At 36.7% G+C, this 23,799-nt stretch overlaps 1 pseudogene across 1 annotated transcript in view; it reads left to right on the forward strand.

Annotated features, from left to right (window-relative positions):
- Positions 1 to 372: 372 nt before the first annotated feature.
- LOC306647153 (son of sevenless homolog 2-like) overlaps positions 373 to 23,799 on the forward strand; it is an 80,810-nt pseudogene continuing 57,383 nt past the window's right edge. The window contains exons 1-3 of the transcript XR_013766928.1: positions 373 to 405; positions 3,262 to 3,376; positions 4,441 to 4,605. The product of XR_013766928.1 is annotated as a son of sevenless homolog 2-like (transcript). The remainder of the gene's footprint in view (positions 406 to 3,261; positions 3,377 to 4,440; positions 4,606 to 23,799) is intronic.

A 23,799-nucleotide genomic window follows, 5' to 3' on the forward strand; every position in this document is an offset into this window, starting at 1 on the left:
CAGACATGGACACATACTTTTTTGTTTTAGGGAGAAGAGCACTCAATTGCCTTTTCACAGATTTTCAAAAGATCCAAAAACAGTATAAAGAACCACTGCTCTGTGGGTTAAGGAAATTTACATGAACCAATAAATAGTTTTTCATTTTGATTTATGTTTGTATTACAGTAACTACCCATCGTAGCAAAATGTTATTCATATATAAATTTTTCTTTGATTTTTTTTTCATTCATTTCATATTATTTTACCAGTATTGTGATTGAGAACTTCTATTTTAAGGTTCAGGAACAAGTTCATCAAAATCTCTCAGCTAATGAAGAGTCTCTTTATTATTTTGAAGAACTGATTTTTCAGCTGCTTAATAAATTATGCATGGCCCAACCAAGGACTGTTCAAGATGTCGAGGTAAAAATTATTTTGTTACTTCAAAAAGCTGTGGAATTACTATACAAATTAATTTGTGTATATAGATCTATATTATTATGAATACTAAAGTCACTGAAAGTATATGTGATATATTTGGCCGTTTTTTTTTTTTTTTTTTCTATTTTCTTTTGGTACTAGGGATTGAACTCAGGGGTGCTTAACCACTGAGTCACATCCCCAGCCCTTTTTATTTGTTTTGAGATAGGACCTCACTAAGTCACTTGGGCCTTGCTAAGATGCTGAGGCAGGCCTTGAACTGGCAGTCCTCCTGCCTTACCCTCCCAAGTTTCTGGGATTACAGATGTGTGACATAACAACTGAAATTATGAAAAATTATAAGGTTTCAAGAAAAACAATGCCAGAGAATATCTTCTTACCCTGGGATTAGTCTTCCTTTTTTGTATTGGGGATTGAACCTGAGGGTGCTCTACCACTGAGTTGCATATGTAGCCCTTTTTATTTTTTTAATTGGACAGTGTCTCACTTAAGTTGCTAAGACTGGCCTCTAACTTGTGATCCTCCTGCCTCATTCCCCTGAGTTGCTGGAATTATAGGTGTGCACTACCACACCCAGCAGGGGTAGGCAAGTATTTTTGGAGAGGACTCAAAACACAGTAACTTATTAAGAATAAAATTGATGGGAAAGTGAAAAGTGTAAATCCCATACTAAGAGAAGGTACTTGTAATATGTATTAATGTCAGTGGGCTTGTACTTGGGATATGTTAAAAACTTCTGCAAATTAATAAGAAAAAGTATACCCTCCTCCCCCAAATGGGCAAAAGTCTTGAACAGAAATTTCATAAAAGAAGATATATTTAATAGCTAGTGAGTACATGAAAAGGTACTAAAGCTCAGGAGTCATCTGGGAAATAGGAATTAAAATCACAGTGAGGGAGCTGGGGTGCAGCTCTGTGGTAGAGCACTTCCCTAGTATGTGTGAGGCTCAGGGTACAATCACTAGTATGCAAAAATAAAAATCACAGTGACATATTTCATACCAACAAAAAGCTATAAAATTAAAGATTAATTATGCCACATGTTGGTGAGAATATGGAGCAACTGGAACTCTTTATATTGCTTGTGGAAGTATAAACTTGTGTAACAACTTCTGGAAAATGTTTAGAAGTTTCTAATAAAGTTAAATATCTATTGTATGACTTAGCAGTTCTCTGTTAGGTGTTTACCCTACAGAAAGAAAATATATTTTCATGAAGAGTCTTATATGTGAATGTCTAAGCAGTTTAATTCTTAATAGTGGTAGATTCCTAAAATTAAATGCTTATCAGCAACTATTGATACATGCTATCACATAGCTGTAATTCATAGACAGAAAACAAAGAGATTACCTATTGTAAGATTTCATGTTAAGAACTTTAGAAACAAACAAAACCAATGGTGGTAGAAATCAGTATAGTGGTTGCCTATGAAGGATGAAAATCAGTCATAGAAAGGTTCTGCATGTTAATTTAGAAGATGGATACAAAAATGTGAACATTTTAAAAACTTGTCAAATTGGGCAGACATGGTGGTGCACGTGTATAATCCCAGTGGTTTGGGAGGCTGAGGCTAGTAGATCACAAGTTCAAGGCCAGCCTCAGCAACTTAAGGAGACATTAAGCAACTTAGTGAGACCCTGTTTCAAAATGAAAATAATAAAAAGGACTGGAGTATGGCTCAGTGGTAGAGTGCTCTTAGGTTAAATCCCCAGTACAAAACAAACAAAACACCCTCCACAAACCCATTCAATTGTAAACTTAAGGTCTGTGTCTTTTACTGCATAAAAGTATTATTTCAGTAGATACATGTACCTCCTAAGGATTTTTACTTACTGATTAAAGTACATGTACCTCTAAAAGAATATGTGTGCATTAGTGTTCAAGTACTTGTTTTGCCTCAGTTACGTGGGAGTATTTTTAGAATGGTAGAAATTCTAGTACAGATTTAAAAATTACTTTTGTACTATACTGTTTACATTATCTTTCTTTTGGAGATTTCTATAATAAAGCAACAACTTGCAATATAAAGGAAAAATCTATTTGAGTTATTAATTTTTTCTGGGACCCTTGGAATTAAAGCATTTGTTTCCATATTCTCCACTGCAAGATTTGAACTTTAAATAAATAAAAAGAAAGAACAGTTTTCAGCATCTGAATTTGCTAAAATATGAGAATATAATTTTAAAAGTAAGAAACTTTGCTAAATTGAAGTTTGATTCAGGTTTCAGTAGTTCTCATTGTTTGTGTCAATCACTGATTAAATTTAAGATTAGGTGAACTACCAAGGTTTGGATTATTTTTGCCAAAATATGTATTTCCACAGTCATTTTGAGGTCCTGCATGCACATGATTCTGTGATATCTGTAATTACAATTTCTCTTTATTTAAAGAGCTAAGATAAGCAAAAGAAGAAAGACTGCATAATAATTAATAATACTGAATGAATAACTTCTAGGTAAATACTTAACTCTAAAAACCTAACTTAAAATCATGATATACTATTTCATGTTAATGTCCTGTACATTGTATCTTTTCCTTTTTCCAGTTCCTCTTTTTTACTTTTGCAGTGCTATGCATACTAACTAGACAAGTGCTTTCTCACTGGGCTACATTCCAAGTCTCCAGTTCATCTTAAATTATGTGGAAAAATCTTGATAGTCCTGTTGGCCTTTTTCAACATAAAAATTTATTTAATGCAGTAAACATATTATATCAGTGCTCTCTTTTTGCACCAAAATTCATGTTAAAGTTGAATTTTTTATGAATTTTCCATTTGTGAACACGTTTTAAAATTCTGCAATGGTATTGCAATGATCTGAACAGTAATGAGTTCGAAAGACGTTTCCTCATCCAATTGACAAATGGGCTATTGCTGATGCACAATCTGCCATAGAGAAACAAAAATGCAGAAATTCTTTTACTACCTGTGGACAAAATTCATGCTTTATTGAAGGTGGTAAGATGAAATATTTGGAAATTCTTTAACAAACAATTATTTATACAGCATTGGTGTATTTATGGAGTATTAATGTAGCATGGTCTGTTAATATATATGTGCACTTGCATGTGTATTGTACTTATACATATATATGTGTATACTAATATGTGTACAAAATAAAAATAGGGTTGGGCATATACATCAGTGGTAGTGCACATGCTTACCTTGTGTGAGGCCCAGTATTCAATATTCAGCACTGCCTTCCCCCAAAGAACAAAATAAAAATAAATGTGCTCTGATGAATTACAATTGCTTTCAAATAATATTATTAAAATTATATTAAATAATATTTAATATGTTTAATATTTAATATAAATAATTTATTAAATAATATTACAAGTTAATAATAGAATACATTGTGACACGTTTGTGATATTTTCCAAAGAATGCTACCCTAATCTACTTCTTATGTATTTGGCCATGATTACTAAGTTTTTGTTGATTAAAACAGGATATGTATTGTCAAAAGCTACCGTGAGTTCCTAAAAGTTTTACAGTTAATCTGTAATACAGATGTTTCCACATAGCAAGTGAAAGAGTATTATTTAATCTCGAGAATGTGGTTGTTGTACATGGATTTGAAGACCATTTGGAAGAAATTTCAAGAACATCCCCCCTACTCACAAACAAACACATATCCTTCCTTCCAGTGGAAACTATTATAATAGGGGATCCTGGTTTAAAACAAGGTCATTGAAGAAAGGAGATATTTGTCAAATGGGTTTCAGATAATGTGTTAAGAGGTTTCAGTGGAGTATAGCCCACAAGTGCTATATTAGAATCAACTATTCTTTTTGATAAGAAATCATATTTATTCCATCAAATACCTTTAAAAAAATTTTTAAGTCCATAACACTGGGATCAAAAGGTAATTTTTTTTAATGCTGTGATACCCATAATTTGAGACCTTTGGCTTATAGAAAGTTTTTTAAAAGCAAAAAAGTAGGAATTTTTAAAGTGTTTAACTGATACTGAACAGTGCTTATGTTTTTGAATTAAATTATTTTTTTCCCCCACAGGAAGTTTTGGGGTATAAAGTGGACTATCATGTGTCCCTTTATATTGTGACTGTATTAGAGTATATATCAGCAGATATTTTGAGATTGGCTGGTAATTATGTTTTTAATATCCAACATTATGAAATATCTCAACAGGATATTAAAGTGTCAATCTGCACAGAAAAGGTAAGTGTTAAAATTACTTAAACTGTATAATAGCATGTGTCATTTCTGCCTCAGTTTTTAAATATATTAGTATCTTAGTAAATTTTATGATTCCTGATATTTGAAGACAGAAAATTCTTGGCTTTATGGAGTAACCGTGATATTTCCATGTTTTTAAGCAAATGCCAGAATAGGAGGGGAGTTTCTCTTTTTTTCCATCAAGAATCTTTTACCTTCAGGATAAAAAAAAAACATGCAAAGTTTCAAACCATTTTAAGAAAAGTAGTTTGAATTTTATAGTTTTAGACGGAGAACATGTATAGTTCACTCTGGTACTTCTAAGTACAGCTAATTTTGAAGAACATACTTTGGTTTCACAGGATAGTTTAGTGGGGTACAGGCAGAGAAAAAGGAGTTTGGAAAGCCAGAATTACTCCCTTCTGATAACTTTTTGTTTACATATGTGTCCTCCTTCTTGGCTATAAGCTACTTAAGGGAAGAAATTGAGTCCATTTTATTCTCTCTTCCTTTTCCTCCAGTTTCACTTTTTCTTATTTTTCTTTGTAGGCTGTGGCTTTAGTCTCTTTGTCTTGAGGATCCTAAGCCTCATTTCATTTGTAGGAGTTAGTAAATCAAGCATTATGTTAAATTAGTAGAACATGAAGCTGATGTTTGTTGCAGAAGCATCTGGACTTTGAGAGCAAGTGTGCGCCAGGTCCATCTTTGTGTGCTTGCATCCAACTGTAATGAGCCTATGTATGTCAAGTTGGTAGAGGCCTCTTGTGCTGAGCACCAAATCAACCTAATTAAGGTCAATGACAACAAGAAACTAGGAGAATGGGCAGGCCTTTGTAAAATTGACCAAGAGGGCAAACCCCATAAAGTGGTTGATTGCAGTTGTGTAGTGGTTATGGCAAAGAATCTCAGGCCAACGATGTCATTGAAGAATACTTCAAATGCAAGAAATGAGCAAATAAAGTTTTCATTCATATTCAAAAGAAAAATAAGCATTTTTAAAGTGCCTGTTATGTGCCTGAGCACTGTCACTGTTCCAAGTAGGGAAAATACAAAGCTAAGGGAGCAACCCATGTTGTAGAAGTAATTTGTTTCAGCATGAAAGGGAACTATTGTAAACAAATTATTACAGCACAATGTGATTTAAACTTTTACACTATTAAGTACAAGATGGAGTTACGGAAGTCATCAGGGAGAAGCCTGGAAGACTCCACAGAAAAAGGTGTCTAATCTGGGGCCTCTAGGACCTGCCACATGCCAGTGGTTTTCAGCCTTGACTGCACATTGCAACTATTAGAAAGCTTTTAAGGAATATTGATGCCCACATCTTACCCCCAGAAATTTAATTGGCCTGGGTTGGAATTTCTTTTGAAAACATTCCTGATTCTGATGTGTATATAATCCATTGTAGTATACCAAAATTAAAAAGATGATTTTTCACTTACATTTTATTTTGGAAATTCCTTATTTCTAATTACAATGTCTAAAATTAAGACAACATATTTTTGGTTACTTTCAAAGTGTCTCAGACTTATAGAAAAGTTGGAAGTACAATAAATAAACCCCCTTGCTACTGAGCAATTTGAGAATACGTTTCCAACATAGTATGTCCTACAACAAGAACATTCTCCTCCAGTACAACAGTATGGCAGTCAAAATCCAGGAAATTAGTACATTTATACAATTCAAATTTTGCAAGTTGTCCCAGTAATGTCCTTTATAGCAAAATGATTTAGTGAAAATCAAGCATTTTTAATTTAGTTATCATTTGTCTTTTTTTCTCAGTTGGGAACTATTCCTTATTCTTCCTTGGACTTTTTTGATTTTTACTTTTTTGAGGGTTACAAGTTAGCTATTATGTAGAATATTGCTCATTTTAGGTTTGTGTTTTTTGTCTTGCTGTACTTTGGAGTAAGAACTTCACCCATGATAGGCATGCTACATCCCAGCCTTTAAAAAATTATTTTGAGACAGGGTCTTGGCCCAGGAAGGCCTCAAACCTGTGATCTTCCTGCCTCAGCCTCCCATGTAGCTGAGCTTACAGGAGTGTATCGCTGTGCACAGCTTTAGATTTCTCTGATATAATCTCTTGATTAGAATCAAGTTATATTCTTTAGCAGGAATATCACCAGAGTTGTGCTATGTTCTTTTCATTGTGTTTTCCCACATGGAACATGGGTATATAATTTTCAGTGTGTTTTATTAGTGGTTATGTTCACTCTGATTACTTCATTAAGGTTTTGTCTGCCAGGCCTTGCATTTGTGAATTATTCTTTTCCATTTTGAAATGTATAACACATTGTTATTTACTGCATTTACCATGTTGTGCAATAGATCTCACAAAAACAAACAGAAAAATCCTTTCCTTCTATGTGATTGAGAGTTTGTACCCTTTGGCCTTCTTTTTCTCATTTCTCCCATCCCACAGCCTCTGGTAACAACATTCTGCTCTCTGCTTCTGTGAATTTGATTATTTTAGATTCAACATAGAAATGAGACTATGGTGTTTGTCTTTTCTGGAGTACTTTCTTTTGACACTAGATATTTCAGGTTCAGAGTACTCTTCATCAGCTCTTCAAACTCTGGAATTAGTTGTTCCTCTAAAAACCCTGCTTCCTTTTAATGAAGTGTCTTTTTAGAATCCAAACTCTGGATTTTGAATCCACAGTCTGGGTGCTAGATGAGGTCCTTGCTGTTGGAGTGTCACTGCTCTGGCACGTGTGTGCGTGTATACATATTCCCTCTGTTTCTTTAGTTGTCAACAAACGTTTATTTTATTTATTTTTATGTGGTGCTAAGAACTGAAATCAGTGCCTCACACATCTAGGCAAGCACTGTACCACTGAGCTACAACCGCAGCCCCTCCCTTACTCTTAAAGGCCAGAGTGAGGGAATGTGTGTATGGATAGATGCTCAGCAGTGACACCCAACCGCAGTGGACTCATCCAGCTCCCAGGTCTTGGTTCTAAAGGCTGTGCTGTGTGTGTGTATACAAAATGTACCCCCCACCCATCTGTCCACATAAACACACACACACAACTTGTAATTAGTTCTCATCTCTCTAATCCAAATCCAACACTACAAGATTCATATTAGTCTTCCCTTTTCATGTTTAATCAATCCTCTAGTACATAACCAACCTCTTCTTTTTCCATTGGCACTGGTCCCTTCTTTAACCCTATTTTAACTTAGTACTGTCCCTTTCATATACAGTCTCCTTATCCATCTCAAACTTGGACAACCTTATACTGCTGCCTCCCCTGAAGCCTCACTCCCCCACCATATAAATACCCTTCTCCCCTTTCTTGGCTCCTAACACAACACGGTAGGCTCTATTCCCATGAAAATGTCTTTCTTAGCTACTAAGCGCCAACACTGTTTACCAAAGCTGCCTGTTATGTTGGTAGTTTCTTTTTTTCTTTTGACTTTTTTTTTATTGTAAACAAATGGGACACATGTTGTTTCTCTGTCTGTACATGGTATAAAGGCATACCATTTGTGTAATCATAAATTTACATAGGGTAATGCTGTTTGATTCATTCTGTTATTTTTTTCCCTTCCCCCCACCCCTTTTCCCTCTTTACAGTCCTTCCTTCCTCCATTCTTGCCCCCCTCCCTAATCCTAACTCTAACCCTAACACTAACCTCTCCCTCCCCCCATTATGTGTCATCCTCCACTTATTAGCGATATCATTCGACCTTTGGTTTTTTGAGATTGGCTTATCTCATTTAACATGATATTCTCCAGTTTCATCCATTTGCCTGCAAATGCCATAATTTTATCATTCTTTATGGCTGAGTAATATTCCATTGTGTGTGTGTGTGTGTGTGTATATATATATCACAGTTTCTTTATCCACTCATCAATTGAAGGGCATCTAGGTTGGTTCCACAGTCTGGCTATTGTGAATTGAGCAGCTAAGAACATTGATGTGGCTGTATCCCTGTAGCATGCTGATTTTAAGTCTTTTGGGTATAGGCCAAGGAGTGGGATAGCTGGGTCAAATGGTGGTTCCATTCCAAGTTTTCTAAGGAATCTCCACACTGCTTTCCAGAGTGGCTGCACTAATTTGCAGCCCCACCAGCAAAGTATGAGTGTACCTTTCTCCCCACATCCTCGCCAACACCTGTTGTTACTTGTATTCTTGATAATCGCCATTCTAATTGGGGTGAGATGGAATCTTAGGGTGGTTTTGATTTGCATTTCTCTTATTACTAGAGATGTTGAACATTTTTCCATATGTTTGTTGATTGCTTGTAGATCTTCTTCTGTGAAGTGTCTATTCATTTCCTTAGCCCATTTGTCGACTGGATTATTTGCATTCTTGGTGTAGAGTTTTTTGAGTTCTTTATAGATTCTGGAGATTAGTGCTCTATCTGAAGTATGATTGGCAAAGATATTCTCCCACTCTGCAGGCTCTTTCTTCGCATTGCTGACAGTTTCCTTTGCTGAGAGAAAGCTTTTTAGTTTGGATCTGTCCCAGTTATTGATTCTTGCTTTTATTTCTTGTGCTATGGGAGTCCTGTTGAGGAAGTCTGGTCCTAAGCCGACATGTTGAAGATCTGGACCTACTTTTTCTTCTATAATCTGCAGAGTCTCTGGTCTGATTCCGAGGTCCTTAATCCATTTTGAGTTGAGTTTCGTGCATGGTGAGAGATATGGGTTTAGTTTCATTCTGTTGCATATGGATTTCCAATTCTCCCAGCACCATTTGTTGAAGAGGCTATCTTTTCTCCATTGCATATTTTTGGCCCCTTTGTCTAGTGTGAGAAAATTGTATTTATTTGGGTTTGTGTCCATGTCCTCTATTCTTTACCATTGATCTACCTTTCTATTTTGGTACGAATACCATGCCATTTTTGTTACTATTGCTTTGTAGAAGAGTTGAAGATCTGGTATTGTGATACCCCCAGTTTCACTTTTCCTGCTAAGGATTGCTTTAGCTATTCTGGGTTTCTTATTCTTCCAGATGAATTTCATAATTGCTTGCTCTATTTCTGTAAGGTACATCATTGGGATTTTAATTGGAATTGCATTGAATCTGTATAGCACTTTTGGTAGTATGGCCATTTTGATAATATTAATTCTGCCTATCCAAGAACATGGAAGATCTTTCCATCTTCTAAGGTTTTCTTTAATTTCTTTCTTTAGTGTTCTGTAGTTCTCATTGTAGAGGTCTCTCACCTGTTTTGTGAGATTGATTCCCAAGTATTTTATTTTTTTTGAGGCTATTGTGAATGGGGTAGTTTTCCTGATTATTCTTTCCAAAGATTCATCACTTATGTATAAAAATGCATTAGATTTATGTGCATTGATCTTATATCCTGCTACTTTACTGAATTCACTTATGAGTTCCAAAAGTTTTCTGGTGGAATTTCCTGGTTCCTCTAAGTATGTAATCATATCATCAGCAAATAGGGATAGTTTGAGTTCTTCTTTTCCAATTCGTATCCCTTTAATTTCTTTGGTCTGTCTAATTGCTCTGGCTAGAGTTTCAAGGACAATATTGAATAGAAGTTGTGAAAGAGGGCATCCCTGCCTTGTTCCAGTTTTTAGGGGGAATGCTTTCAGTTTTTCACCATTTAGAATGATATTAGCCATGGGCTTAGCATAAATGGCCTTTACAATGTTAAGGAATGTTCCCACTATCCTGTTTTTTCTAGTGTTTTGAGCATGAAGTGGTGCTGTATTTTATCACATGCTTTTTCTGCATCTATTGAAATAATCATGTGATTCTTGACTTTAATCTATTGATATGGAGAATTACATTTATTGATTTCCTGATGTTGAACCAACCTTGCATCCCTGGGATGAAACCCACTTGATCATGGTGCACTATCTTTTTAATATGTTTTTGTATTCTATTTGCTAAAATTTTGTTGAGAATTTTTGTATCGATGTTCATTAAGGATATTGGTCTGAAATTTCCTTTCCTCGATGTGTCTCTGTCTGGTTTAGGTATCAGTGTGATATTGGCTTCATAGAATGAGTTTGGGAGGGTTCCCTCCTCTTCTATTTTATGGAATACTTTGAGAAGTATTGGAATGAGCTCTTCTTTAAAGGTTTTGTAGAACTCGGCTGAGAACCCATCTGGTCCCGGACTTTTCTTTGTTGGTAGGCTTTTGATGACCTCTTCTATTTCATTATTTGAAATTGGTCTATTTAAATTGTGTATGTCCTCCTCGTTCAGTTTCGGCAATTCATATGTCTCTAGAAACCTGTTGATGTCTTCAAAATTTTCTGTTTTGTTGGAGTATAGATTTTCAAAATAGCTTCTAATTATGTTTTGTATTTCAAGCGTGTCTGTTGTGATATTTTCTTGTTCATTCTGAATTTTAGTTATTTGGGTTTTCTCTCATCTTCTCTTTGTTAGTGTGGCTAAAGGTTTATCAATTTTGTTTATTTTTTCAAAGAACCAACTATTTAGTTTGTCAATTTTTTGTATTGTTTCTTTTGTTTCAATTTCGTTGATTTCAACTCTGAGATAAACTATTTCCTGTCTTCTACTACTGTTGGTGCTGGTCTGTTCTTCTTTTTCTAGGGATTTGAGCTGTAGCGTTAGTTCGTTTATTTGTTGAGTTTTACTTCTTTTATTAAATGTGCTCCATGAAATAAATTTGTCCCTAAGTACTGCTTTCATAGTGTCCCAGAGATTTTGATATGTTTCTTTGTTCTCATTTACCTCTAAGAATTTTTTAATTCCCTTCCTAATATCTTCTGTTATCCATTCATCATATAAGAGCATATTGTTTAATCTCCAGGTGTTGGAATAGTTTCTGTGTTTTACTCTTTCATTTATTTCTAACTTCAATCCATTATGATCTGATAGAATACATGGTAGTGTCTCTATCTTCTTGTATTTGCTAACATTAGCTTTGTGGCATAATATATGGTCTATTTTAGAGAAGGATCCATGTGCTGCTGAGAAGAAAGTGTATTCGCTCTTGGTTGGATGGTATATTCTTAAATGTCCATTAAGTCTAAATTACTGATTGAGTTATTGAGATCTATGGTTTCTTTGTTCAATTTTTGTTTGGAAGATCTGTCCAGTGGTGAGAGAGGTGTGTTAAAATCACCTAGTATTATTGTGTTATGGTCTATTTGATTTCTGAAATTGAGAAGGATTTGTTTGTCATACATGGATGAGCCACTGGGGCATAGATGTTTATGATTGTTATATCTTGCTGATTTATGCTTCCCATAAGCAGTATGAAATGACCTTCTTTATCCCTTCTGACTAACTTTGGCTTGAAGTCCACATTATCTGAAATGAGGATGGATACTCCAGCTTTCTTGCTGAGTCCATGTGCATGGTATGTTTTTCCCCATCCTTTCACCTTTTGTCTATGGGTATCTTTTTCTGTGAGGTGAGTCTCTTGCAGGCAACATATTGTTGGATCTTTCTTTTAAATCCAGTCTGCCAGTCTGTGTCTTTTGATTGATGAATTCAGGCCATTAACATTCAGGTTTATTATTGAAATATGATTTGGTTTCCCAGTCATTTGGTTAATTTTTAAAATTTTATTTATTTATTTATTTATTTATTTATTTATTTATTTATTTATTTGACATGACTTGGTTCCTCCTTTATTTGACAATTCCTTTATGATAATTCCTCCCTTTCCTGATTTGCTTCTTTGTCTTTCATCTCTTCCTCATGGAATATTTTGTTGAGAATGTTCCGTAATGCTGGCTTTCTTTTTGTAAATTCTTTTAGCTTTTGTTTGTCATGGATGGATTTTATTTCATCGTCAAATTTGAAGGTAAGTTTTGCTGGGTATAAGATTCTTGGTTGGCATCCATTTTCTTTCAGGGCTTGAAAAATGTTGTTCCAGGCCCTTCTAGCTTTTAGGGTCTGGATTGAAAAATCTGCTGATATCCGTATTGGTTTCCCCCTGAACGTAATTTGGTTCTTTTCTCTCACAGTCTTTAAAATTCTGTCTTTATTTTGCATGTTAGGTATTTTCATTATAATGTGTCTTGGTGTGGGTCTGTTGTAATTTTGTGTATTTGGAGTCCTATAAGCCTCTTGAACTTGATTTTCCATTTCATTCTTCAGATTTGGGAAATTTTCTGATATTATTTCTTTGAATAGATTGTTCATTCCTTTGGTTTGTTTGTCTAAGCCTTCCTCAATCCCAATAATTCTTAAATTTGGCCTTTTCATGATATCTCATAGTTCTTGTAGATTCTGTTCATGATTTCTTACCATCTTCTCTGTTTGTTCAACTTTGTTTTGAAGGTTAAATATTTTGTCCTCAGTGTCTGAGGTTCTGTCTTCCAGGTGTTCTATCCTACTGGATATGCTTTCTATGGAGTTCTTAATTTGGTTTATTGTTTCCTTCATTTCAAGGATTTCTGTTTGTTTTTTTTTTCAATATCTCTAACTCTTTATTGAAATGATCTTTTGCTTCCTCTTTGCTCTTTTAACTGTCGATTGGTGCGATCATTCAATGCCTGCATTTGCTCTTTCATCTCATCATTCAGTGAGTGCATTTGCTCTTTCATCTCATTGTTTGCTTCCCTGATCACTTTAATTATGTGCATTCTGAACTCCTTTTCTGTCATTTCTTCTGCCATGCTGTCATTGGGTTTTATTGATGTAACATCTAGATTTGTTTGCGGCATTTTCTTTCCTTTACTCATATTGTTCAGGTATCAGTGAACCGCTGAGATATTGCAGATTTCGTCTATTGACTTATAATGTCCCTGAAGATTTCTAGTATATCCCCTCTTAGCCTTCAGTACGCTGAAGTCTTGGAGGAAGTTGAGAGCACGGTGCTCTATAAGGAAGCTGCCTCTCTAGGGGTGGTGGCCTTCAGGTGGGGTATATTCCCTGCTAGTGGGCAGAGGTGCCTCCACTTGTTGACCAATGGTCATCCAAAGGGGAACTAGGCTGTGGGCTGAGGCAAGGCCTGTTTGGGCCCGTGTCTCTGGTTTCACCGTCCTTGTGGGAAAACCTCACCCAGCAGGGAAGACTCACCTGGTGTGGAGGTCTTGCTGGTCAGTTCCTCTCCTAGAGGTTCCCCTCAATCTACAGCTACCGCCTGGGCTGGGCTGCCTTCCTCTGCACCGTTCCCAGGGGCCCGGCCCTACCTCCTGGGCCTGGGAGCCTCACCCTTCCCAGACGAGTCTTCTTAGGCTGCCTCTCCTCAGAGAATCTGCCCACAGTCCTGGAACCTTCACTCCGCCCCAAGCGTGTCTCTGTGGGGCTCTTCCACCAAGAAGCCTCCTAGGTCCTGGGACCCTGCTCTGCTTTTAATCGCCTGGCTATGCGGCCCCTCTTCTGAGCAGCCACCTGGAGCCCGGTACAATTGCTCCGAGTCCCAGAGACCCACCGCATGCCTCTTCCTCCAGACAGGTGCCCGGTGTTCCGGTGCGGTCACTAGGAGTCCAAGCAACTCACTGCACGCCTCCTTCACCTGCCAACCACCCGTAGCCCTGGGCAGTCACTCCGAGTCCACGTGACCCTCCCCGTTCCTCCTCCTCTTCCAGGTAGCCCCCCAGGTGTTCAGGAGCAGTCACTCTGAGTCGCTCTGAGTCCACGTGATCCACTGCACGCCTCCTCTGGGCAGCCGCCCGGAGCTCTGGTGTGGCCACTCGAGACCAAGCGACCCACTGCACTCCTCCTCCAGGCAGCCCCCCAGTGTTCAGGAGTGGTTGCTTTGAGTCCAAACAACTCACCACTCGCCTCCTCTGAGCAGCTGCCTGGAGCTCCAACACAGTCACTGCGAGTCCAAGCGACCCGCTGAGCTCCTCCTCCTCATCCTCCTCCTCCTCCTCCTGCTCCTCCTCCTCCTCCGGGCAGGACCCGGTGTTTAGGAATGGTCGCTTTGAGTCCAAACAGCTCCCCACGCAGCTCCTTCTCCGGCAACCGCCCGTAGCTCTGGTATAGTCACTCCGAATCCAAGCGGCCACGCTCTTCCTCCTCCTCCTCCTCCTCAGGGCAGGCTCCAGTGTTCAGGAGTGGTCGCTCTGAGTCCAAACAGCTCTCCTCAAAGCCCCTCCTCTGGGCTGCCGCCCGGAGTCCCAGTGGTTGCGTCGAGTCCCAGCGCTGTGCTGAGCAGCCTCCTCTCCAATGCTCCCAGTTGTCCGAGTTCACTGCTCCAGCAGGGGGAGGGGTGTCTTGCTGGGCAGCTCTACTTCACAAAGTTCCCTGTGTTCTGGGACTACTGCCCCATCCGGGATGCCTCCCCAACGGGAGAGACCCCATCCGGCAGCTTTGAGTTGGTCCCAAGTCTCTCAATATCTCCTCTTTTGAATCCTGAGTCCTGGAGCAACCTGAAATGCAGCCACTCTCTAGTCCGCCATCTTGAACCCTCCTGTTGGTAGTTTCTTTATCTTGATAGGTCGTAGTCTCTGACATCAGACTGTGCCTCACCCTTAGACACCCTTATTTTTACACGAAGGATCCAATACTCTGATATAAACCATAATTTTTCTTCTTTTCCCACCCTGAAGGAATTCCTACCTTATTTGCTTTGCCCTTCCTCTTCCCCCAGTGACCTTGAGCAGACTGTTGATAAATTAGGGAAAGGAGAGACTTCATACCATACTTGAAGTTCACCTTTTCTATGACTATTTAAAGGCAAAAGCAATTAATTTCAAAACAGTTTCAGAATTAGAAGATGCTGAATCCTAAGAACAGATTGTCAAGTGATTATGTGTTCTCTGGGCACTAGTGAACTTGTTTGTCATAAGACCGTTTGTTTTTGTAAAACTGAATTAAGTGGAATTTCTGTCTCATATAAGGCAAAAATTGGTTTCTCTGTTGACTTTCATTCATATATTCTGAAGGCCCTTACATCAGACTACACTGTTTTAAGTTATTCAGTTATTTATAGCATTTTTCCATGTCCTAAATCATCATCTTCTGAGAGTTAAAAATGAAACAAAACAGAATAATAAAAAACTTCATATGGCATGATTTTCAGATCCCCTTGCTTTCAGACTGATTGCTAATATTAAAGACAGAGGTCCAGATTTGGTCTGGTTGTGTTGAGATTCTGACCTTCTTGATTCTGTACCCTATTTTATAATTTCTGCATTTTCTTTTTTGATCCCCATGTAATAGTTACTGTTTATAGTTACTTGAAGCCCCTTGGACTTTGTCTTATGAAGTATTATTATGATGTTATGTTTTTGATTTCTTTGCCTCATGCTGCTAAGTTTTTAAATATAAGATTGATTTCAAGTTTATCCCTAGAAAATTTCATACTGTTATTGTAGGTGTGTTCTAAAATATCAGAATATTTAAAAAAATCAAATTCTGACACATAATATTTTAAATATCTTACCCAGCTTTTTATAATGCGTATATATATATATATATATATATATATATATCCAAGAAACATTGCTTTATTTGAAATTATTTAGCAAAATGGTTGAAAAATATAGTATGGGAAATGAGATTTTAAATATTAATAGGCATTCTTCTAGGTTAAATGAAACAACTTTTCCAATATAGATCTTCATTTACTATTTCATCTCTTGTTCAAATCTGGAACAAACTTTAACATTAAAGGTCAAAGAATAAATATCTGAGGCTTTGCAGGTTAGTTTCTCTTGCAACAACTCATCTTTGTCCTTAGTATCATGAAGGCAACCATAAACAGTTGAGCATGGACTGTCTACTTGTAAAACTTTATTTGTGAAAACAGGCGGTAAGCTAGATTTGGCCTCTGTGTTCTAGTTTCCTAGTCCTTGTTTTGGACTTCTCTTTTTGGATCTTCTGTTTGTTGTAAGAGACTGTCCTATGCTTAGCTGAAACCCAGATGACTGTATTCATGATTGTAGTCATGTAAATTAAGTTATGAGTTTGACATGGTGTGATCTTTGTGAATCTAAACTGATTTCTAGTGGTTATGATTTCAGGAACTCACAAACCATCTGCTTATTAAATTGTTCAAGTTGTTGATTTCTAGGAATCTGTATGATTTTCCAGACAACTTGAGAATCAAACTTTTTTAAACATTAAAAACAAAAACACTTGGCTATTCTGGGGTATTCTGGCATGTCAAAGATTGCTGAGAGTAGTTAGATGATTATAGGAAAGAATTATAGTACTCAACTTCTATAACTACTAAGGAAAATAGTACTTAATGTGAAAATATTCCTTAAAATTAAGAAGGAAAATACTATTTTAAAAAGGTGAGAAAAAGTAAGAGGGCACAGAGCTTCTCTGAAGAAATTTTAATTTTCCAGGCCTAGATGTAATAGGGGTTGAGTTCTCTTGCTTTGTTTTTTGGTGCTCAGTATTGAACCCAGGGGAACTTTACCACTGAGCTACAACCTCAATCCTTTTTATTTTTATTTTGAAAATCAATATCACAATTGTTGCTGATGGTCTCACTAAATTACCGAGACTGGACTTGAACTTGCAATCCTTCTACCTCAGTCTCCAAAGTTGCTGGGATTATAGGTGTCGGCCACTGTGCCTGGCTTTATTTCTTTCCTGGTATCATTAATTCATTTGTTTCAAGAACTGGCTCTACTTCTTTATTGTTCTTGTTATAAACAGGACTCCATATTACTTTTATTGTCGTAACACTTTTTATGATCCTTCACTCATTTGACCATTTTATCCTTCTTCAAAATATAATAGTAAAATCCTTATCCAAAGTAAAGTATAATAGTTTGTAAATATATATATATATATAATGTATATTATATATATAATATACATATGCTCTTTATTTATTTTACTTATTTTTTGTGGTACTGGGGTTTGAACTCTTTCCAGTCAACCTATTTCCACAGCCCTTTCTTTCTCTTCATTATAATTAGAGACAGGTTTTTGCTAAATTGCCCAGACTGGCCTTAGACTTGGGATCCTCCTGCCTCAGTCTCCTGAGTAGATGGGATTAAATGTGCGTTTCTCTGCACTTGGCCACATATGCTCTTTAAACAAGTATATTTTGTACATTTATTATGTGTCATATTATGTGGAATTTAAGGTTTTTGATCCTTAGAAGGTTATTGACTAATGGGGAAAAACAGACATGAATAGAAATTTCTTTATTGGTTAGTTGCCTCTATAGGAAAGGTAAGATTGCTAACAGAGAACTGAAGCTGGTAGGGAGTTGGGGAGAGTTTGGAAAAACTATATAAAATTATATTTGAGCTAAATGATAAAAGAGTGGGTAAGTATTGGCCAGATGTAACAATGGGAAAGGAGGGGTAAGAGAAGACATTCTAAACAAAGTAATAGAGGGGACTGTCCAGATTTAAGAGACATTCTGAGTTAGCATCAAGAGGATATGGGGATAGATTGTATATAGGAGAGAAATTGAGGAGTATTAAGTGTAAGGTAGTGGCAAGTTTTGTGGTTTTAAAGACCAAGTACAAATAGGTGATATTATTAGTGATTCTGAAATGGACTATGTATGTGTAGGTTTTTTAGAAAAGGAGAAAATTAGGCATTTGGTAACATATTTCTAGAGTCTAGAGACACACTGACATTAGATCTAAACATTTAGGAATCATTATGATCTAGATAGTAATTGGAAATCATCTAAGGGGATGGATGAACTTACTCATGGAGCAAAGACAGCAGTTGTTTTTGGATTGGTGGCTTGTTAGGGAATAAAGACTCCAGATTTTAAAAAAAATTAATTATTTGCTATCTTTTTGTATTTACAAATAATTTTTTTTCACATAGAAATTTGAGTTCTGTACTTTTCTTGAAAAAAGAAAGTCAAAATGCCTAATAGAAAATAGGTGGCATTGAATAATAGACTTTCTCTTTAGGTGCATACACCTCCCAATTTGTCATAGTCTCTGCTATTTCTTATATAAATGTTGCCTGCCCAATTCTTGTACTGTTTGAATTAAGGACTTTTTGTGTTGTTACTGTGTACCAGTCCATGACTACAACAAAATACCGGAGGTAATCAACTTAAAAAGAGGGAAGGTTTATTTTGACTCAAGAATTTTCAAGATGCTAGTCCCTAATCAGTTGGCATTGTTGCTTTGGGCTTATGGTAAGAAAGCATATCATGACAAGGAGTACATGGATCAAACAACCCACGTATATCATGGTGTCAGAGAAGCAAAAAGAGCAAGGAGTTTTAGTCCCAGTATCCCCTTCAAGGGCATGCTTCCAGTGACCTAACTATTTCCCATAAGGTTCCACTTCCCAGTAGTTCCAAGCCTTTAGGAGATTACTATGGGCCAATTACTATGGGCCTTTAGGAGAACTTTTTCAAATTTTAGTAGTTGCAAAAAGAATTCTAAGAGTGGAACCCTGGATTGGGAGGTAGAGAAGTAAGTAGTTGGGAAGGAGGCCCCATTGCCGGATGGCTTTTCAGAAACCACGGTAAGGGAATGTTTTAAGAAGTAGAGAAGGTGAGCTGTAAAAGACAAAAATATACCATTAGATCTGACACTCAGAAGTCATCAGTGAGAGCAATTTCATTGATTGTTGGGCTTGCTGAGTGAATGGGAGTGAGAAGAGATAGCAGGTACAGACTGTACTAAAGAATCTTTAATAAAGGAGAGAAAAAGAGAGTGATAGCTGTTCTCTGTGTTTTATGTGTCATACTTTTCATTTTGTATGTACTGATGAAATTTCATCAGTAAGTTCCTTGTGTAGCCACATTGGTTTCTTCAGTGTCTAAAATGGCTAGCAACTATGGGTGAATAGTGTTCAGTGATGTGTCTCATGTAGTGGGCAGTGAAGAGCAGAGGGATCCAAGAGATTCAATAAAGCAAGTTTAAACTATAAATGGCTTTATCCTAAAGAAATTAAGATTTTATCCAGAAGGCAATGAAAACCATTATCATTTTTATGTGTTTTTCTTGGTGTTTTGTTTTGTTTCTTTCTTTTGTGGTACTGGGGATTGAACCCAGGTCCTCATGCATGGTAGACACGAACTCCACTATTGGGCAGAATTCTCAGCTCTTTTTATTTCTTTGTTTTGTGACAGGTTTTCTCAAAATTGCCCAGATTGACCTTGAATAATGATTCTCTTCCCTCAGCCTCCAAGTAACTGGGATTACAGGTGTGCATCACTACATTGGTGATGCAAATTTGTTTTTAAGAACAAAAGTTTGGAAATGGATTTGGAAGATCTGTGGCAGAAAGATCAGATTCTGAGACTTGTATATCTTTGTAAGAGATACTGATTATTTAATAGTCTAAACTAGAGCATGGATGGGGATGGAGAAAACCAACCAGGTCTAAGATAGTTTTCTTTTTTAAAAATAGTTTTAGTTATATATGGCCACAATACATTTACTTTATTTGTTAATATTTTAATAGGTAAAAGCAAAGATTTTAAAAATTTTTTAGTCCTAATATTTTTATTGAACTTCCATATTTCCAGAATGATTGTACCAACCACATTCCCACCAACAGTGTGCAAATGTTCCATTTTCTTATTTATTTTATTTTATTTGTTCTAATTAGTTGGACATGGCAGTGAAATGCATTTATACATTTTGATAAATCATACATAAATAGAGTATAATTTCTCATTTGTCTGATTACACATATTGCAGGATCACATCAGTCATGCAGTCATACATGTACATGAGGTAACAATGTCTGTTTCACTCTATCATCATTCCATCCCCATACCCCTTGCCCTACCTTCACTCCCCTCTACCCAATATAAAGTAACTCTATTCTTCCTTATCCACCCCCTTATTGTGAATTAGTAACTGCATATCAGAGAAAACACTCAGCCTTTGGTTTTTTGGGTTTGGCTTATTTTGCTTAGTATGATATTCTCTAATTCCATCCATTTACCAACACATGCCATAATTTCATTCTTCTTGAGAGCTGAATAATATTACAAACACACACACACACACACACCACAATTTCTTTATCCATTCATCTGTTGTTGAAGGACATCTCAGTGGTTCCATAGTTTAGATATTGTGAATTGAGCGGCTATAAACATTGATGTGGCAGTGTCACTGTAGTATGCTGATTTTAAATTCTTTGGGTATAAACCACGGAGTGGGATAGCTGGGTCAGATGGTGCTTCCATTCCAAACTTTCTGAGGAATCTCCATACTGCTTTCCAGAGTGGCTGCACTAATTTGCAACCCCACCAGCAATGTATGAGTGTACCTCTTCCCACATTCTCACTAACACTTTTTATTGCCTGTAGTTTTGATAATTGCCATTCTGATTAGAGTGAGAAGAAATCTTAGAGTAGTTTTGAGTTGTATTTCTCCGATTGCTAGAGATGTTGCACATTTTTCAAGTATTTGTTGATTGAGTGTATATCTTCTTCTGTGAAGTGTCTTCTCAGTTCCTTAACCCATTTATTCATTGGGTTATTTGTTTTTTTGTAGTTAAGTGTTTTGAGTTCTTTATATATTCTAGAGTTTAATGCTTTATCTGAGGTGCTTGTGGAAAATATTTTCTCCCAATCTGTAGGCTCTCTCTTCACATCATGTTTCGTTTGCTGATAGGAAGCATTTTAGTTTGAGTCTATCCCATTTATTGATTCTTGATTTAACTTCTTGCACTTTAGGGGTTTTGTTAAGGAAGTCAGGTCCTAGGCCAGCATGGTGAAGAGTTAGACCTACTTTTCTTCTAGCAGTCACAGGGTTTCTGTTCTAGTGTCTGAGCCTTTGATCCACTTTGAGTTGAATTTCATGCAGGGTGAGAGATAAGGGTTTAATTTCATTTTGTTATATGTGACTTTCCATTTTTCCCAGCAACATTTGTTGAATAAGCCATCTTTTCTCTAGTGAAAGTTTTTGGCCCCTTTGTCTAGTATGAGATTAACTGCAATTATGTGGGTTTGTCTCTGTGTCTTCCATTCTGTACCATTGGTCTACATGTCTGTTTTGGTGCCAATACAATGCTGTTTTTTATTACTATAGCTCTGTAGTGTAGTTTGAGGTCTGGTATTGTGATGCCTTCTGCTTCACTTTTCTTGCTAAGAGTAATTTTGACTATTCTGGGTCTCTTTTTTTTTCCAAATGAATTTTATGATTGCTTTTTCTAGTTCTTTGAAGAATGTCATTGGGTTTTTAATAGGAATTGTGTTAAATTTGCATAATGCTTTTGGTAGCATGGCCATTTTGACAATATTAATTCTGCCTATCCAGGAACATGGGAGGTCTTTCCATCTTCTAAGGTCTTCTTCAATTTCTTTTTTCAGTGTCCTGTAGTTTTCATTGTAGAGGTCTTTCACCTTCTTTGTTAGATTGATTCCCAAGTGTTTTATATTTTGAGGTGATTGTGAATGGGGTAGTGTTCTTTATTTCTCTTTCAGTGGATTCATTACTGATGTATAGAAATGCATTTGATATATGGGTATTGACTTAATACCCATATACTTTTCTGAATTTGTTTATTCTCTAAGATTTCTGGTGGAATTTTTTGGATTTTCCAAATATAGAATTATATCATCAGCAATTAGTGATAGTTTGAGTTCTTCTTTACCTATTTGTATAGCTTTAATTTCTTTCTTCTGTCTAATTGCTCTGGCTAGAGGTTTAAGGATAATGTTCAGTTAAAGTGGTGAAAGAGGGCATCCTTTTCTCATTCTTTAATTTTTATAGGGAATGTTTTCAGTTTTTTTCCATTTAGAAGGAAATTGGCCTTGGGTTTAGCATGTGGTTTTTATGATGTGGAGGTATGTTCCTACTATCCTTAGTTTTTCTACTGTTTTGTTATTTATTTGTATGTGGTGCTGAGGATTGAACCTAGTGCCCCACACATGGTAGGCAAGTGCTCTACCACTGAGCCACCCCCCAGCCCCCTAAGAGAGATTTCTGAGTTGAATTCAGAAATATCAGGGGGGCAAGGTTCATTTCCGTTTCTTCTTTATGGTAGTTTACTAGTAGCTGTTAGAATATCTGGTGATCAGTGGATTTTTTTTTATTGTAAACAAATGGGATACATGTTGTTTCTCTCTTTGTACATGCCATAAAGGCATACCATTTTTGTAATCATAAATTTACATAGGATAATGTTGTTTGATTCATTCTGTTATTTTTTCCCTTCACCCCACCCCTCCAACCCCTCTTTTCCTTCTATACAGTCCTTCCTTCCTCCATTCTTGCCCCCCTCCATAACCCTAACTCTAACCCTAACACTAACCCTTCCCTCCCACCATTATGTGTCATCATCCACTTATTAGCGATATCATTCGTCCTTTGGCTTTTTGAGATTGACTTATCTCACTTAGCATGATATTCTCCAATTTCATCCATTTGCCTGCAAATGCCATAATTTTATCATTCTTTATGGCTGAGTAATATTCCATTGTATATATATATACCACAGTTTCTTTATCCATTCATCAATTGAAGGGCATCTAGGTTGGTTTCACATACTGGCTATTGTGAATTGAGCATTGATGTGGCTGTATCTCTGTAGTATGCTGATTTTAAGTCCTTTGGGTATAGGCCAAGGAGTGGGATAGCTGGGTCAAATGGTGGTTCCATTCCAAGTTTTCTAAGGAATCTCCACACTGCTTTCCAGAGTGGCTGCACTAATTTGCAGCCCCACCAGCAATGTATGAGTGTACCTTTCTCCCCACATCCTCGCCAACACCTGTTATTGCTTGTATTCTTGATAATCACCATTCTAATTGGGGTGAGATGGAATCTTAGGGTGGTTTTGATTTGCATTTCTCTTATTACTAGAGATGTTGAACATTTTTCCATATGATTGTTGATTGCTTGTAGACCTTCTGTGAAGTGTATGTTCATTTCCTTAGCCCGTTTGTCAATTGGATTATTTGCATTCTTGGTGTAGAGTTTTTTGAGTTCTTTATAGATTCTGGAGATTAGTGCTCTATCTGAAGTATGATTGGCAAAGATTTTCTCCCACTCTGTAGGCTCTTTCTTCGCATTGCTGATAGTTTCCTTTGCTGAGAGAAAGCTTTTTAGTTTGGATCTGTCCCAGTTATTGATTCTTGCTTTTATTTCTTGTGCTATGGGAGTCCTGTTGAGGAAGTCTGGTCCTAAGCCGACATGTTGAAGATCTGGACCTACTTTTTCTTCTATAATCTGCAGGGTCTCTGGTCTGATTCCGAGGTCCTTAATCCATTTTGAGTTTAGTTTCATGCATGGTGAGAGATATGGGTTTAGTTTCATTCTGTTGCATATGGATTTCCAATTCTCCCAGCACCATTTGTTGAAGAGGCTATCTTTTCTCCATTGCATATTTTTGGCCCCTTTGTCTAGTGTGAGAAAATTGTATTTATTTGGGTTTGTGTCCA

Source organism: Sciurus vulgaris, assembly GCF_902686455.1.
Source record: "Sciurus vulgaris genome assembly, chromosome: 16".
NCBI lineage: Eukaryota > Metazoa > Chordata > Mammalia > Rodentia > Sciuridae > Sciurus > Sciurus vulgaris.